Source organism: Amblyomma mixtum, chromosome 4 (genome assembly GCF_055824585.1).
Source record: "Amblyomma mixtum isolate Tamu chromosome 4, ASM5582458v1, whole genome shotgun sequence".
Classification (NCBI taxonomy): Eukaryota; Metazoa; Arthropoda; class Arachnida; order Ixodida; family Ixodidae; genus Amblyomma; species Amblyomma mixtum.
Window position 1 is genome coordinate 27495770 of NC_143015.1, and position 13087 is coordinate 27508856.

Here is a 13087-nt window from a genome sequence, read left to right on the forward strand (position 1 = left end):
GAATGTCATCGGGTATGGGAACCCCCTGGCTATCAATTCATGTGAATAAAAGCAACTAGATGCAGTGAGAAAGTTCATTAAAGCTGCGTAAGAAATTACCTATTTACATTCTACACTTTGTAAGATTTAAGACCACCAGCTCAATTATGATTACATATTTGGAATCGGAAGAGAAAAATTCATCTGTGTGCAAAATTTCATGAGATTCTAACTGTAAATAAAGAAGTTACTTTTAAGACCCTCGTCCCCCCTTAATTTCTTCAAGACGAGAAGCCTGCAACTGTGCATCGCTTTTGTTGAAGCTCCTTGACAAGAGCAGCCTCTGTCTTCTTCCTTTCAGCATCTGATGCATCCATTCTCTCTTGCCTCTCTCTTTGCAACTCCTCCTTCCATCGGACGTTAGCACCGCGAACCATTTGCATCACTCTGTAACGTCAGTTTTGCAACCCTTCCAACAGCTGAAACTGCGTCATACACCACTCTTTGTGCAATCAGCGACTCTTCTTTGAGATTTTTGACAAGGCATTCTTTGTTTACAGAAAATCCTCGTTCCACAGCTGCACAGCGCATGCAAGTCAAAAACCTGTAAGCCTTTCTTTGATAAAAGTGTCGTAATAGGAAAAAGCAGAGAAAGAGTAACACGCGAAATCATCGAAGCTGAAAAGATAAATAGGTCAGGATGATCGTGTGTAAGCACACCTTCCATTCTCCTCTCAGATAAAGAGCTTGTTTTTCTGAGGAATTGATACTGTTCGCACATGTGCTTACCGGTTTCTGGCGTATAAATGTGATGCTTCAGGAGAATAAAATCTGTTGGAAGTTAGCGCTCGTGGTGTTCGTCTCTCGTCTCTTGTGTCCTCGTCTTTTGCTGCGCTACAGTATATTGGAACTATGTACCAGCAAGCCCAAAAAGCCACGCTGCCATGAGACATGCAAAGAATTAGCTTGACGACCAAAAATAGGTCTTTATCGTCCCCTGAATACAACTCAAACCAGAGTGCCTCTAGCCTCTGTTCCTTTCTGTCAAAGCTCTTCAATGCCACCTGTACAGAACTTAATGAGCACACCTCAACATAGGAACGGTGGGTGCACTCAGCTTCCAAGCCAGTCAGTCACTGGTGCTCCGTTAGCACCCCCAGTGCAATGCGCAGTTTTTTAGCACCAACCTCTGGGGACAGTGCACTAGTGGGGTCCAAGCAGCTTGCACTTCTGGTCAACTTGTATTGCAAAGGTGACCTTTTCATCACCTTTTGTGAACACCTTTCCACAAAGTAAATAGTCTTTTTTGAAGCTGAGCACAGTCAGTTACGACAGTTTTGGGATCTTGCAAAGCTCATTTTTCCCAGCAAACCCAATGTCGAATGCAGCAGTGGCAACCATGTTATCCTAAGCAGCTTGGAGGATGTGTTGGCAGCTTGTAGGATCTCTTTCCGAACAATTCTAGCCAGCAGTGACAGTAACAGCGATCCAGAACAGGAGCAGTGAAGGCCAGCATGGGCTTCTCCGTCGGCAATTCAGCCAGAAATGGCTTTAGTTCTTCAGCAGTTGACAGCATAAAAGCCAATTTCACAGGCAGCATCCTGTCACCTACTGCCTTTTCAATAGTGCTGAATCTAGCACACGCTGGCGTCTTTTTTGCTTCCTTTGAGCATTCCGCATATTTCACCGAGTGTGGAATAACATCAAGGGTTCTCGAGATCATCTTGCTATTCTCAAGCCACCTTACTGGGCAGAATTTCAATGGGAACGCAACATTCCTCGTGTAGTGAGTGTAGTCTGCGCGACATGCTGGCATGCACTTGAACAGATTATAGCTCCCACGAAGCAATGCTACCAGATCCCAGTGCGTTGTAGAGTGGCCTGTTTTGAATGTGCCATTGACAACGTGGAGTCCACGCTTCCGATGTCGAGGATCTGGTGAGTGATGTCAGATGCTCTAAGCTCTTCTTTGAGGGACTTTAAAAACGTCAGGTTGACGTTTGGCGCGTCGATTGACACTTGTAGTATCTTCGTTTGCTTAATGCCTTCTGTGGCTTTCCTAAAAGCAACAGCCAGACCTTCTGCGCAGGTGTGCCCTAAGAAACACGAAGTTAGGTAGCTCGTTTTCACAGTGGCATCAGTTAGGTCCCAATACCTGATCAGTACACCCATCTGTTCTTTCTGAGTGACCTTGTTGAGCGACTCATCAAACGCATCCACCAGATAACGCACGCTAGACAGGTTTGACAGCAACTTCTCTTGAAAGTATGGACCAATACCATCACAAGTGGCGTACCCCACTTTGTCTTCTCCAAGCTGCATTTTAGTGGCAATCTCACAAGTGGGGAACATCAAAGGAAAGAGCGAGGCTATCACAAAATTCGGCGCAATTTTGGAAACAAAGAAACAAAAGCAGCGCCGCACGGACGCGCCTCGCCGGCGCGAGCCGAACGGGGGAGAAGGAAACCCCCGCCGAGCGTGTGGCTCCCTCTCCCCTCCACCACCGCTCACCGACACGGCGTGCGCCGAGGGAATGAGTCATCCATGCCGAAGATTTCTCTGGAACATCCGAGTCGCTTCTACCGCTGACGGGGGAAAAAGAGGGTAGCCTTGCGTGCGCTAAGACACGTCCCCCTCCTCTGCACTCGGACGTCGGCGACGGCGCCACGCCAGAACACGCTCGAAACTTCGAGATGCGACCCCCGTACTCTGACCAATGGGGACGCGCGGCCGGCGAGAGAAAGGAAGGGAAACTATACGGGAGATACTGCGTGTATATGCGAGCCTACTTTGGCGCGTACAACAAACAGACGGGAGAGCGAGCCTATAAAAAGTACGTTGACTGCTGTCAAGTCAGTGCGGACCGCCGTTTAAGATTCGGAGAAGCACGCCCGTTCGACTCCCGGGGAAAACACCACTCGGCCAGCATCGGACCAACGAGGCAACGTTCGCCAGTCTGCGGGACGGCATCGTCGTGGAACTCTGGTTGTCGGACTGCGCAGTGCCTGGTGAACAAATTGTGTTTTGTTTGTTTACCTCTCTCTCCTGTGTTAGTGCACTTTAGGTGCAATATTGCCTTTGTACTGTAGTCTCTCTCTCGAGTTTAACTTTGCACAAGTTGCATTGTTTTGTTAATCACTTTGTATGTGTTTGTACTAGTGTTTGGGAAATCCTCTCTATCGTCTCTTTGCTGTATAAACTTTGTTTTGTTTGTTAACCTTTGGCTCCGACCCATTCTCTGGCTTGCGACCAGCGAAAGCTGGGCACCGAACGCCCAAAAACCTCTTGTCAATTGGTAGCTGGTCTCCGCTGAGCTTGCCACGCTGAGTCGAGGGCATCTCCTTCGAGTCCGAGACCGCTACCCCCACACGCTCTAAGGGTGTCTGGGAGCTTCACGCTAAAAGTGCGCGAAGTGTGGGTGACAGAGGCAGAGGCTGCCGCTGATCGAAAGGATCCATGGGTCATTATCGTGTTCAAGCACCACATGATCTCAGCCATTGTAACTTCGTTTTTCAATTAATGCTACCCACTGACGTCTTAAGAGAAGGGCTAAGTGCTTCTGTGGCGGTAGTTAGAAGCATCGCTGCAGCACTACGACGACTAGAGCTACCTCCGAATGAAATGTCCAGTGCTGCCGCAGAAGTCGAGCCCGCTTTTGTCGCAGTCTCGAAAAATGAGACAACTCGGGTCTGGGAAATGCTTTGCAGAGATTTCATAGCAGCTTGATATTACTTACTCTCAACATGGCTGGTAATCGCCCTCTTACCCATGTTGCTCAGGGAGTACTTGCAGCATATGGTGCAGCAAGCATTATTTGGGTCATTTGGCACGGGTCTAAGTCGACTTGCATGTGCGGAGATTTCCGGGTTTGTCCAGTCGAGGTTGAAGGAGCATTTCTTCAACAATGACATAGGTACTTCCACAAATATATCTTCAGGTCAGGAGCACAACACAAAGCAAATTTCAACCCGAAGACCGAAAAGCACGCGGTATAGACAGGTAGATCGCTGCATGCACATATCCAGTTTCGATCACTGGGAGATGCGAAAATTAACGAACGAATGGAGTGCTATTTGCGCTATACACATGCCTCTGAAGGAAAGATGAACGACGGCTGTACTGTTCTGAGCTAACTGATGATGATGATAGTTGAAATTCCCCTTTACGGCTTTGCCAGCTGCGATCCTGTCTTGACTGCGCCAGTTGAGTGTCCTCTGGATCTCGTGGAGGGGAATTGGGTTGATGATAATGATTGCTGAAGGATGCTTGACGTCTTGCAGATTCAAATTGCTCAATCGCATTGCAAGAGGACACTTCTTAACTTTTTATAACAATTAAAAGCACAAAGGAAGATACAAGCAAGGAGAAAACATATTTACACTTGACTGCCTCGTAGTTCTACGTGACGAAACCAGCCCTCGATCCGGCCGAAACAGCTGGTTTTAAACCATATGTCCCCGCCCTCGGTGTGGAGAATACCCAATCAGGTAACTGCAGAAACATCCACCCAATAAATTATTGGGCAAAGGAAAACATCACCAATCAACAATTCGGAAAGGACAACACAACCAATCAATGATTGGGGAAAGAAGGTAACTCATCGCGACAAACACTGTACACATATGTAGACTTTCTACCATCACGATTTTGGAAAATTACGCTTCCTGCTGCTAGCTTCGCGAACACTCTCACTTTCCCAATGTCAGGTTGACCCAAGTTCAAGGTCTTCAACTACAAGTTCAAGGAAAGTCACTTCAACCCATCTGTTCAGCATCGTCGCTCCTCATGCCTGCAGCTAGCGTGGCAATATCCTGTTGACCACTCTTCAAACTGTCAACGCACGCCGCTGCAGACATGGGACAAAAGCCACGCACTGTGACGCAGGTCCGCCTCGCCGTAAGCACGTGCACACAGGATGCGACCTAATGAATCCGTCCCTGAAGGGAGTTTGACTTTTCCATCGTCCGCTAACCGGCGCCCCCCTTATCCTGCTGGGTCGAGTGACTCACCCCCTTCTCTGCGGTTGTGCGGAGGACCCAAGAGAAGGAACCTAATGGGCATTCCACTAACGCGAACCGGATGCGGCAAAACAAAGTACAGCACCGCGAACTTCACTATGATGATGTAGTCTTCCCTTTGTAACAGGAGGGCACCTAACAAGGGTGCCCTGGCTGGATACATGCACACATAAAACCAATAACACTATCAAACGTGGAGCGGCAAATAAACACACAACTACCAACGAAACAGTATCAGTCAAAACAGTTCTAGTGTAAACAGTTCTAGTGTCGCACCAGCGTCCACCACTCAGTCAATCGGCGCTTTGTCACTGCAACTGCCACATGGTTTGCTGCATCTGTTGTGCAGCCTTCGTTCGAAGAGCTGAAACCCAGTACCTGCGGAAGCGTAGTGCCCTCGTGCGGTGGCGTAGGCAGCTTCTCGCAGAAGAGGACGATGTGCTTCGTTGTTTCTTCGTGCGCTCCGCAGGCTCTACTCAGGGTGCATTTGACTGTAGTGTCTAAGCGCTTTCGATACGTAAGCATTGGCATGGCACCTGCGCATGCCTCAAACAACAGGTGGCTGCCAACACTGTTGTCGCAGAAGCTCTGGACGCAGATGTCCTGCTTGGCTGCCCGGTACACTTACAGCGTCGACTTCCCCTTCATGGCAGCCCTCCACGCCTCTCGCTCCTGCGCACGCTCTTGGGCATCAACTGCCTTGGCCCATTTTCTCGCGCTGTCGGCTTGTACTTCATTGCTGAAGAAGCCGAACCTGAGACGAAGGTGTTGGAGTCGCTTCATCCATGTAGTTCGCCCATGTAGTCAAAGGCTCTGTGCGCCCACCTATCTTTGTCCATCAGGCGCAGCCTGCCGTCGTAGGCTATTTTGCTCCCTGCCTCGTGAACCTCGAAGGTAAACCAACTGAGGTCTCCCTGCATCACCTTGTTAGCCACTCGCCCATGGCACCCCGGCGCCAGTCCCACCGCTCGTTGGCCACGCTCAAGCCATTCCCTTGTGGGCAATGTCACGCAAATGACAGTGTGGGCACATGAACTGAGCACATGAACTGTTCTGAGTGGTAGCGCACGCCACCTTGTATCAGTGATACGTACCTGCAAGCGTGTCAAGAATGTCGGAGGCCAATGCGCCCACATGGCATTTGACATCCGACGGTTGTCTGTCGGTCTGCCTGATTAGGATGTTCGGACCTCCGTCAGTCGTCCGGTTGTTTGGCCCGAAGTCGCCCCTCGGATTATCCGATGCAAGACCACAGGACATCCGCAGTTCAGCCGGCGGACGTCCAAGAACGGATATACGGACAGTTCTCGAACATTTCGCAGCAGCATGCATACCTAGCCAATCCGCGCGGTTTTTGCAGGCTTTTCATCGCAGGGCCTCGGCAGGCTACTGCTTTTAACAAGCAATGACAGTAAGTGAAATGAGACCATTTATTAAACTTCAACATGGAGGCTACTGTGATTGCTATAATGTGCACATGCACTCTGGTCTTCATTGTCCTCTCGGGAGCATGCCTCAGCCAAGATTTTGTCGCTGCCTCAACAGCGTCCCTTGAATCAGGGAAGTGCCTCCTTACGGCAGCTTAAAGAAAAGAAAAAGTGCAGAGGATGGCATTAACCACACTGAAAAAATGAAGTATTTTGTCACGTGTCTGAATGCCTATCAGTAGGTATTTTGCTAAATGAACACTGTATGTACCTTCCGTGCATTATAATGTAGTTGCCATAAATTGTAACATACGTTACAGTTACTGCTGTCGCCCAGCAGTAGCAGCTTATTTTTAACCAATATCACGACGAATGGGATTAAGAGTATTTTGCAACATAAAATGAATGTGATGCAACACTCCCATCTAAAAGTCAAGATCTTAGAAACGCTGGACTTAACTAAAGAGTGCATGATTAACAAAAATAATGCAAACTGAATACACATTACAAAATTAAAAACTGCACAATCTGTGTATCATAATGCAAAGCAAACTCACTGCACATCAGCTCGCAGAACCATAGGTCGCTGAATTTTTTTTTTTCCTTTCATACCCAACCATGAGTATTCTGATGCTAGCGTGTCAGTCATAATATTTGCTATCATGCGCTTTGTGGCGGTGCCTGCATCTCTCCCACTAAGCTGCGCCAGTTCTGCAACCTGTAGTATACCACATTCATTGCATTTGTTATTACAGGAGATATATATAAAGCGCACAGTTGCAAGGCAAGCACAACAGCACCGAAAGGTCATCGATACATGTCTTCACTCCATGTCACAAATCTATTTACACTACATCCCCATATACTTACGAGTAGCACACATAACAGGGCTGGTGGTGCTTCTCTCTCATACACCATGCAAGCCATCGATACATGTCTGCACTCCGTGTCACACATCCATTTACACTACATGCCCACATACTTACCAGCAGCACACGTGACAGAGCTGGAGGTGCCTCTCGCACTCTAACGCACACACCATCCAAGCCACCACCACATGAATGCACACCATTCCACACATGTGCGTACAGGTGCAAGCAGTATAAAAAAGAACATGTGACCAAGAACAGTTATTCCAATTTACCAATTCAGTTTGTACTGCTGTTCCATTTTTCATGGGAGGCATCTCAAAAGCGTGACATACCTCTGTTTCTTTAGGACAAGCTGGGGAAAGCACTGACCAGCTTTAGGGCTTGCTTGCATGTCCCTTCCGTAGCGGTTGCACCGGAAACATTACACGAGCAGCATCACACATTAAGTTAGAGATGTCCCTTATGTTATAACAGATGCACTATCTATGGCACCCCTTATTTACGCTTGCTATTTGCTGTTTTCAGTCAATGCACTCCATGAACATTTTGCCGCACAGGGATAAGCTGCATATTTCTCAGCTTTGGTCAAAGTTCGATGTGCAAGGAAGCATTATTTTATTTTACAGTAACCGTGGTCATTTCCAGTATGAATAATCAGGACTTCTTTGTCCAGTTCATGAGGGAGACGCTGCTGTTTTACTGTTTCCTGCTGCAGCAAAGTGGGAGGACGACCCAATGCAGGCTTGATTTTTCCATGTTTCGGTGCTCCATAGAGTGGTTGCGTTTCAACGTTCTTATTTGCAGGCACCAGCCGCATTTTTTTTCTTCTGTGGGCTGTTTTGTGGTTGCAAGGATAGGTTTGCAGCACACTTTGCCAGGTCTTCGTCTATTATCTTTTGCTCCTCGGCACTTTTCTCTGCAAGTTGTTTAATCAGTATTTTGAAAGTAGACCCAGCTTTCACTTTCAGCATTTTAATTCTTTCTGCTATATTTTTGGTGTGGAGCCTTGCTGAATGCTCTGCCATAATGTGTTGAGCACTGGCCATTAAGGAGCCTGCATCGTCAATTATAACATCGTCTTGGCATCTTTGGAAGGACGATTGGAGCAGCTGGCCTGGCTATTCTACATCTGGCAAGACTGTAGCTCCATTAATGCAACAGCAGGCATGTGCTTGCACATGTGCGCGTGCGTTGCATGGTCAACACATGTGGATGTGTACATGTTGTGGCAAGCCTCGATGAAGCTCGCAGCCACTGCACGATTTGCTAGTCCTTTGCACTGTGTGCTTGAAGTTCACCAAGCTTTGTGACTTTACATACCACTGGCCATCTCCCACTCTCTCAGTACTGGACTTAGAAAGCTCAATCCCCACTTTATGCTTCCTAAATAGGGCAGATTTGCGGTGGTCTGCTCCTCCTTTCACAAGTGCAATAGCCCTGTTGTAAAGCTTTTCGGATGTGAAATTGAAAAGTGCTTCTATTAATCTATCCAATCGCCCATTTACCTTGTCACCAAAGTGAGAGTACATCAGTGCCTTGTGCATTGACTCCAAGTGAATCCAATGTACTGCCGGTAGCAGTAAGCCCACTGACATGCCCTCTTTGCGTATGTTTTCTCAAAATATCTGCTGAAGCCATCCAGCTCTTCAAGTTACTGTGGAGAAAGGCGATTAAGCTGCCGCTCCTTAGAGTGGATACCAAGAAATGCAGAGAGCAACTGTTGAAACTCCGTCTCATCTGTACACTTCATCAGAGTGTGCAGCATGTCCCTTATTGTACTCCTGCAGTCCTTGTTTGTGACTGTATTCAGCCGTGTGCTCCAGTTGTGTAGCACATGCCAGCTGCAAAGCAGTCGAAGGGACCCATCACCTGCTCCCATGCATTGCCATAAATGGGGGCATCATCAGACATAAACGCCTGACACTGTATTGTGTTTTTTTCTTTGATGGCCTCGCAAAAGCTCACCACGGTGCCCATGTTCACCCTTTTTGAAATCGAGTGGGCACACAGGATACCAGATCCATCTTGAGAAATTGCGAGCAGGGTTGTCAGTTGGAATTTGTACTTATTTCTGCATTAGAGAGAGTAATGCACAGTTTCGCTGCCCCAAATTCATAAAGGAACTCTCGTTGTGGGAACATCATTAATGCTAGCTCAGTCACCATCATGACTGTTGGGGTCACCCTTCTTCCTGTAATACTACTTTGTCTTTTCTTGGGCTAGTTGGTTTTTCATGCTGTAGGTGTTAGCAGTGCACACGAAACAAGGACGGGCAGAAAAGGGAATGAAACACAGCGCTGACTAACAAAGCTTGCGTTACATCTGCCTGAAAAGAATCATTGCTATCATCAAAAAGAATTAAATAATTATCTACATATCTGGACACTTTTATGGCGTTGAACTCTGCCAGGTGACACATCAACATGTTGTCAAGATGGCCTAAAAAATGTCACTGAGGATGGGTGCCAAGCAGGAACCTATGCATACACCTTGTTTTTGCAAATATATTTTATTCTAAGTTACGTAAGTGGATCCAAGGTAGAAAGTAAGCATTTCTAAAAACGACTTGACACTCATCCCAACTGCATTCTGGAAAGCTTGCGAGGTAAAATTAAGCGCAAGGGTTTGGTTATGGAGTCCCACAGATATTCATGAGCTTACTTTCATAACTTTTGTAGCTGAATACGTCATCTCTGTTTTTGCTAATATGGTGAATGTTTAGGCGTGCAACACTGTGGACGCTATTTGACCACCTGACTATGGCTTTCCTGTGACTTAAAATCTTAGCCAAATGGCGACTTGAGCGAGTTGGTTCATTCTTGAAGAAAACAGCAAAGCAACAGGGACATGGGAGAAGACGACAGGACAGGCACTGAGAAGCAACTGAAGGTTTATTGCAAAGAAAACAAAAAATATACTCTCCTAACAACCAAGAGCACACATGATCTACCCCAACAACAATCAGGGGTGGAAGAGCTGCGCCAATTGCGCCATGCTGCGCCAATTTGATATCTTGCGCCAAGCTGCACCTAAAAGGCAATTGCGCCCACTGCAAGTTTACAGAACCAAATTTAGCCGAGTGTTATTGTCGGCTGGGCAACACTGGGCGCTCGCGACGAAACGGATGCAACCGCATTCGCATCGACAGTCTGGTTCGTTCGTGGTGGTCGGCGCGGCTATCACGAAAGGCTTGTACAAGCATGAGTAAAAGTACTGTTAACTATTATCTGGTAATATAACTTGAGCGCGGCCGGCAATGTGAACTTACCTCACATAGCAAGCTGTAATTATTGTGCGGATGAGATACCAGGTTCACTCGCGTAATTTGCACTTCTTTCAGTAATTTAGGGCTCCAAAAAGAGATGCGAACATTTCGCGAAACACGTCCAAAAACTCCATAAAGGTCATAATGGTGTGACGCCGCGTGCGCAGCTCTAAGCACTAAACACGCAGAGCCTGCAGTCAGGAGCTAGTGGTGATAAACGGCGCTAAAACGGCGTCCTCGCGATGGGCCCGGCTGACTAGTGGCTAATCGAACCGCCAGTGGTTCGGTTGTTTTGGATTTCGGACATCTCGTCCTGGAAAGGAACTGACAGCGCGAGTGGGCCGGGTAAATGGCGCGCGAATATAGTTTTCTTTACCAGAGCTAATTTAACAAACGAATTACCAACTTCTTGCACGTGGAGCTGCCTGGGAATGGGCACCGGGCTTACTACCCGTCGTGCTCACACCCTGTTGACATTGCTTTGGCTTGGCCTGGACAGGTAATCTTCGCAGCGGCATGGCCGGCGTGCCCTCGCTGCTCGCACCTTTCACAGCCGTACACTACAACGCGTTCGCGCCGATCTTCCACAGCCTGCGTTGCGAGCACACTGGTGCATTTTTTTTTTGCATATATGCTTGGGTAATAAATTCTGGGAGCGCATTTATGCGAGGGCGCAAATTATGCATGTAAATAGGGTAAGTTAGCCCCCTCCTTGTTGGTTTGGCTGCGGTAATTTTCCGAATTCTAAAATCCACCGGTTGGCGGGCATTGATTCTTTTTTCTTTTTCCGGTCATGACATAGTATATTCGATACTCTGCTGCACTCTTTTGGCGGTTTTGACAAACTCTCCCCATTATGCTGTTGCTTTCTTTTTTTTTCTGAACTGAAATTAGTAATAGCTAATGTACTGCAACTACTGTTTGTAGTATCAATATCTTCAGAACATTTGCATTCCTTTTAATTAATTCTGGGCTGTGGGATCCGCGATCAATATTTATGCAGATTTTGGACTGGTTGCAAACAAAATTGCTCTCAGTCGCATTTAAATGTCGCCAGTCTGCTCCAAAAGTGCTCCAAAATATCCTGCAGATTGCTCCAAACCTGCTCCGAAATGGGACTTTTGCTGCTCCTAAGCTGCTCCAAAATAAGACTTGCTGCTCCCGTGCCTGCTACGAAAAGCTGGAGCCTGCTTCCGCCCCTGAACACTGATAAGATGTCAAAATCAGCCTTGACGGTCAAGATACGGTATTTCACAGTCATGAACGAGGACGGATGGGGTGCTTACGCATGTGTCGTGGTTTTTCTGAATATGAAATGCTTCGCTGATTTCCATAGTTAATCTATCCTTGTGATTGTACAAGACCTTTGTGTCGTTAAAAAGTGTAATACATGGTTTGGCAGCAGGCGCAGAGGTGTTACTACTACATTCTTTGTTGTGCAAGGCTAGGTTTGAGGAAGGGGCCCCTTTCAATGAGGTGTTGTGTTCACGCAGGCGGGAATTCAGGCATCTTAAAATCCTAGCATACCATAGAGATCCAAAGGAAAAGGTAGAATGACTGAATGAATGAATTCTTACACGGAAATAAATGCACCCCCAGGCTATGTCTAATTTTAATTTTGTTCAAACACCAAGAAGCATAAAAAGTGGAACTTCATAAAATGATTGTGCGGGCAAATAGTGTAGGTTGGTACGAGTACACTGTTAAGAGGGGGCACTGGTTACATGCACATTAGGAGTCCTTCATGAGTGACGTCTGAAAGTTGGTCAGAATAGCACATAACTGCTATTGTGATGGGGATTCTTCTATCCAATTTGTGGAAACTGTTGATGCTTGAGTGCGGCACTGCACGTGGATGTGGAGGGCCGCAATTGCTTCTGCCGTCTCTTCCACTTGTTTCTTTGAGAATTGGCCATTCCGTAGGAAAGGTACTATAATAAGGTACACACCAGTGGGTCTAGCAGATGCTTGATCGCGAAACCTTTGTCGGCCATAACTACATCCCCCTTGTCAAAAGGCCACAAAGGAAGTCCTCTGGCTTTTACGAACACTCTGTCTGAGATGCAGCCAGTGAAAAGTGCAGACACAAATGTCAACATTCTATCTGGTGACATCCCAACAGGGCCCTTGAACGTGTTTGCTGACTTATAATTGGAGTAGGTTTCAGACTGTAGCACGACAGAACTGGCCACCTCACATCTGATCTCCGTAGTGTCAATGGTGACCCTAGTACTAGAGTATTTCTCCTTGAATTGTGGCGTGGTCATGTTAGTCGCATCATGTGAAGCCCACAAGGACACATCACCCAGCCGGTGAAACAACAAGTTTGCTTGTCCATTCATTGAAAATTCGGCTTGGCCGATGTTAAATCGATGGCCATGGTCTTTCTGAAAAAGCCCAAGCCGGAGGGTCTCCAGAACTAAAAACAACTGGTGCTAAGAACAGGAGGCTGGCCATGCTATTTTCTTGAGCCCAAGGTGTTGTCTGACCGCCACCTTGGTCAGTTGCTTTGCAGGCACTGGGGTC

The 13087-nt window shown here is 47.3% G+C and overlaps 2 pseudogenes; both read right to left on the minus strand.

Moving 5' to 3' along the window:
* Positions 1 to 260: 260 nt before the first annotated feature.
* Positions 261 to 3869, minus strand: LOC149345987 (uncharacterized; annotated as a pseudogene).
* Positions 3870 to 6572: 2703 nt separating this feature from the next.
* On the minus strand, positions 6573 to 12828 carry LOC149345988 (uncharacterized; annotated as a pseudogene).
* Positions 12829 to 13087: the final 259 nt, after the last annotated feature.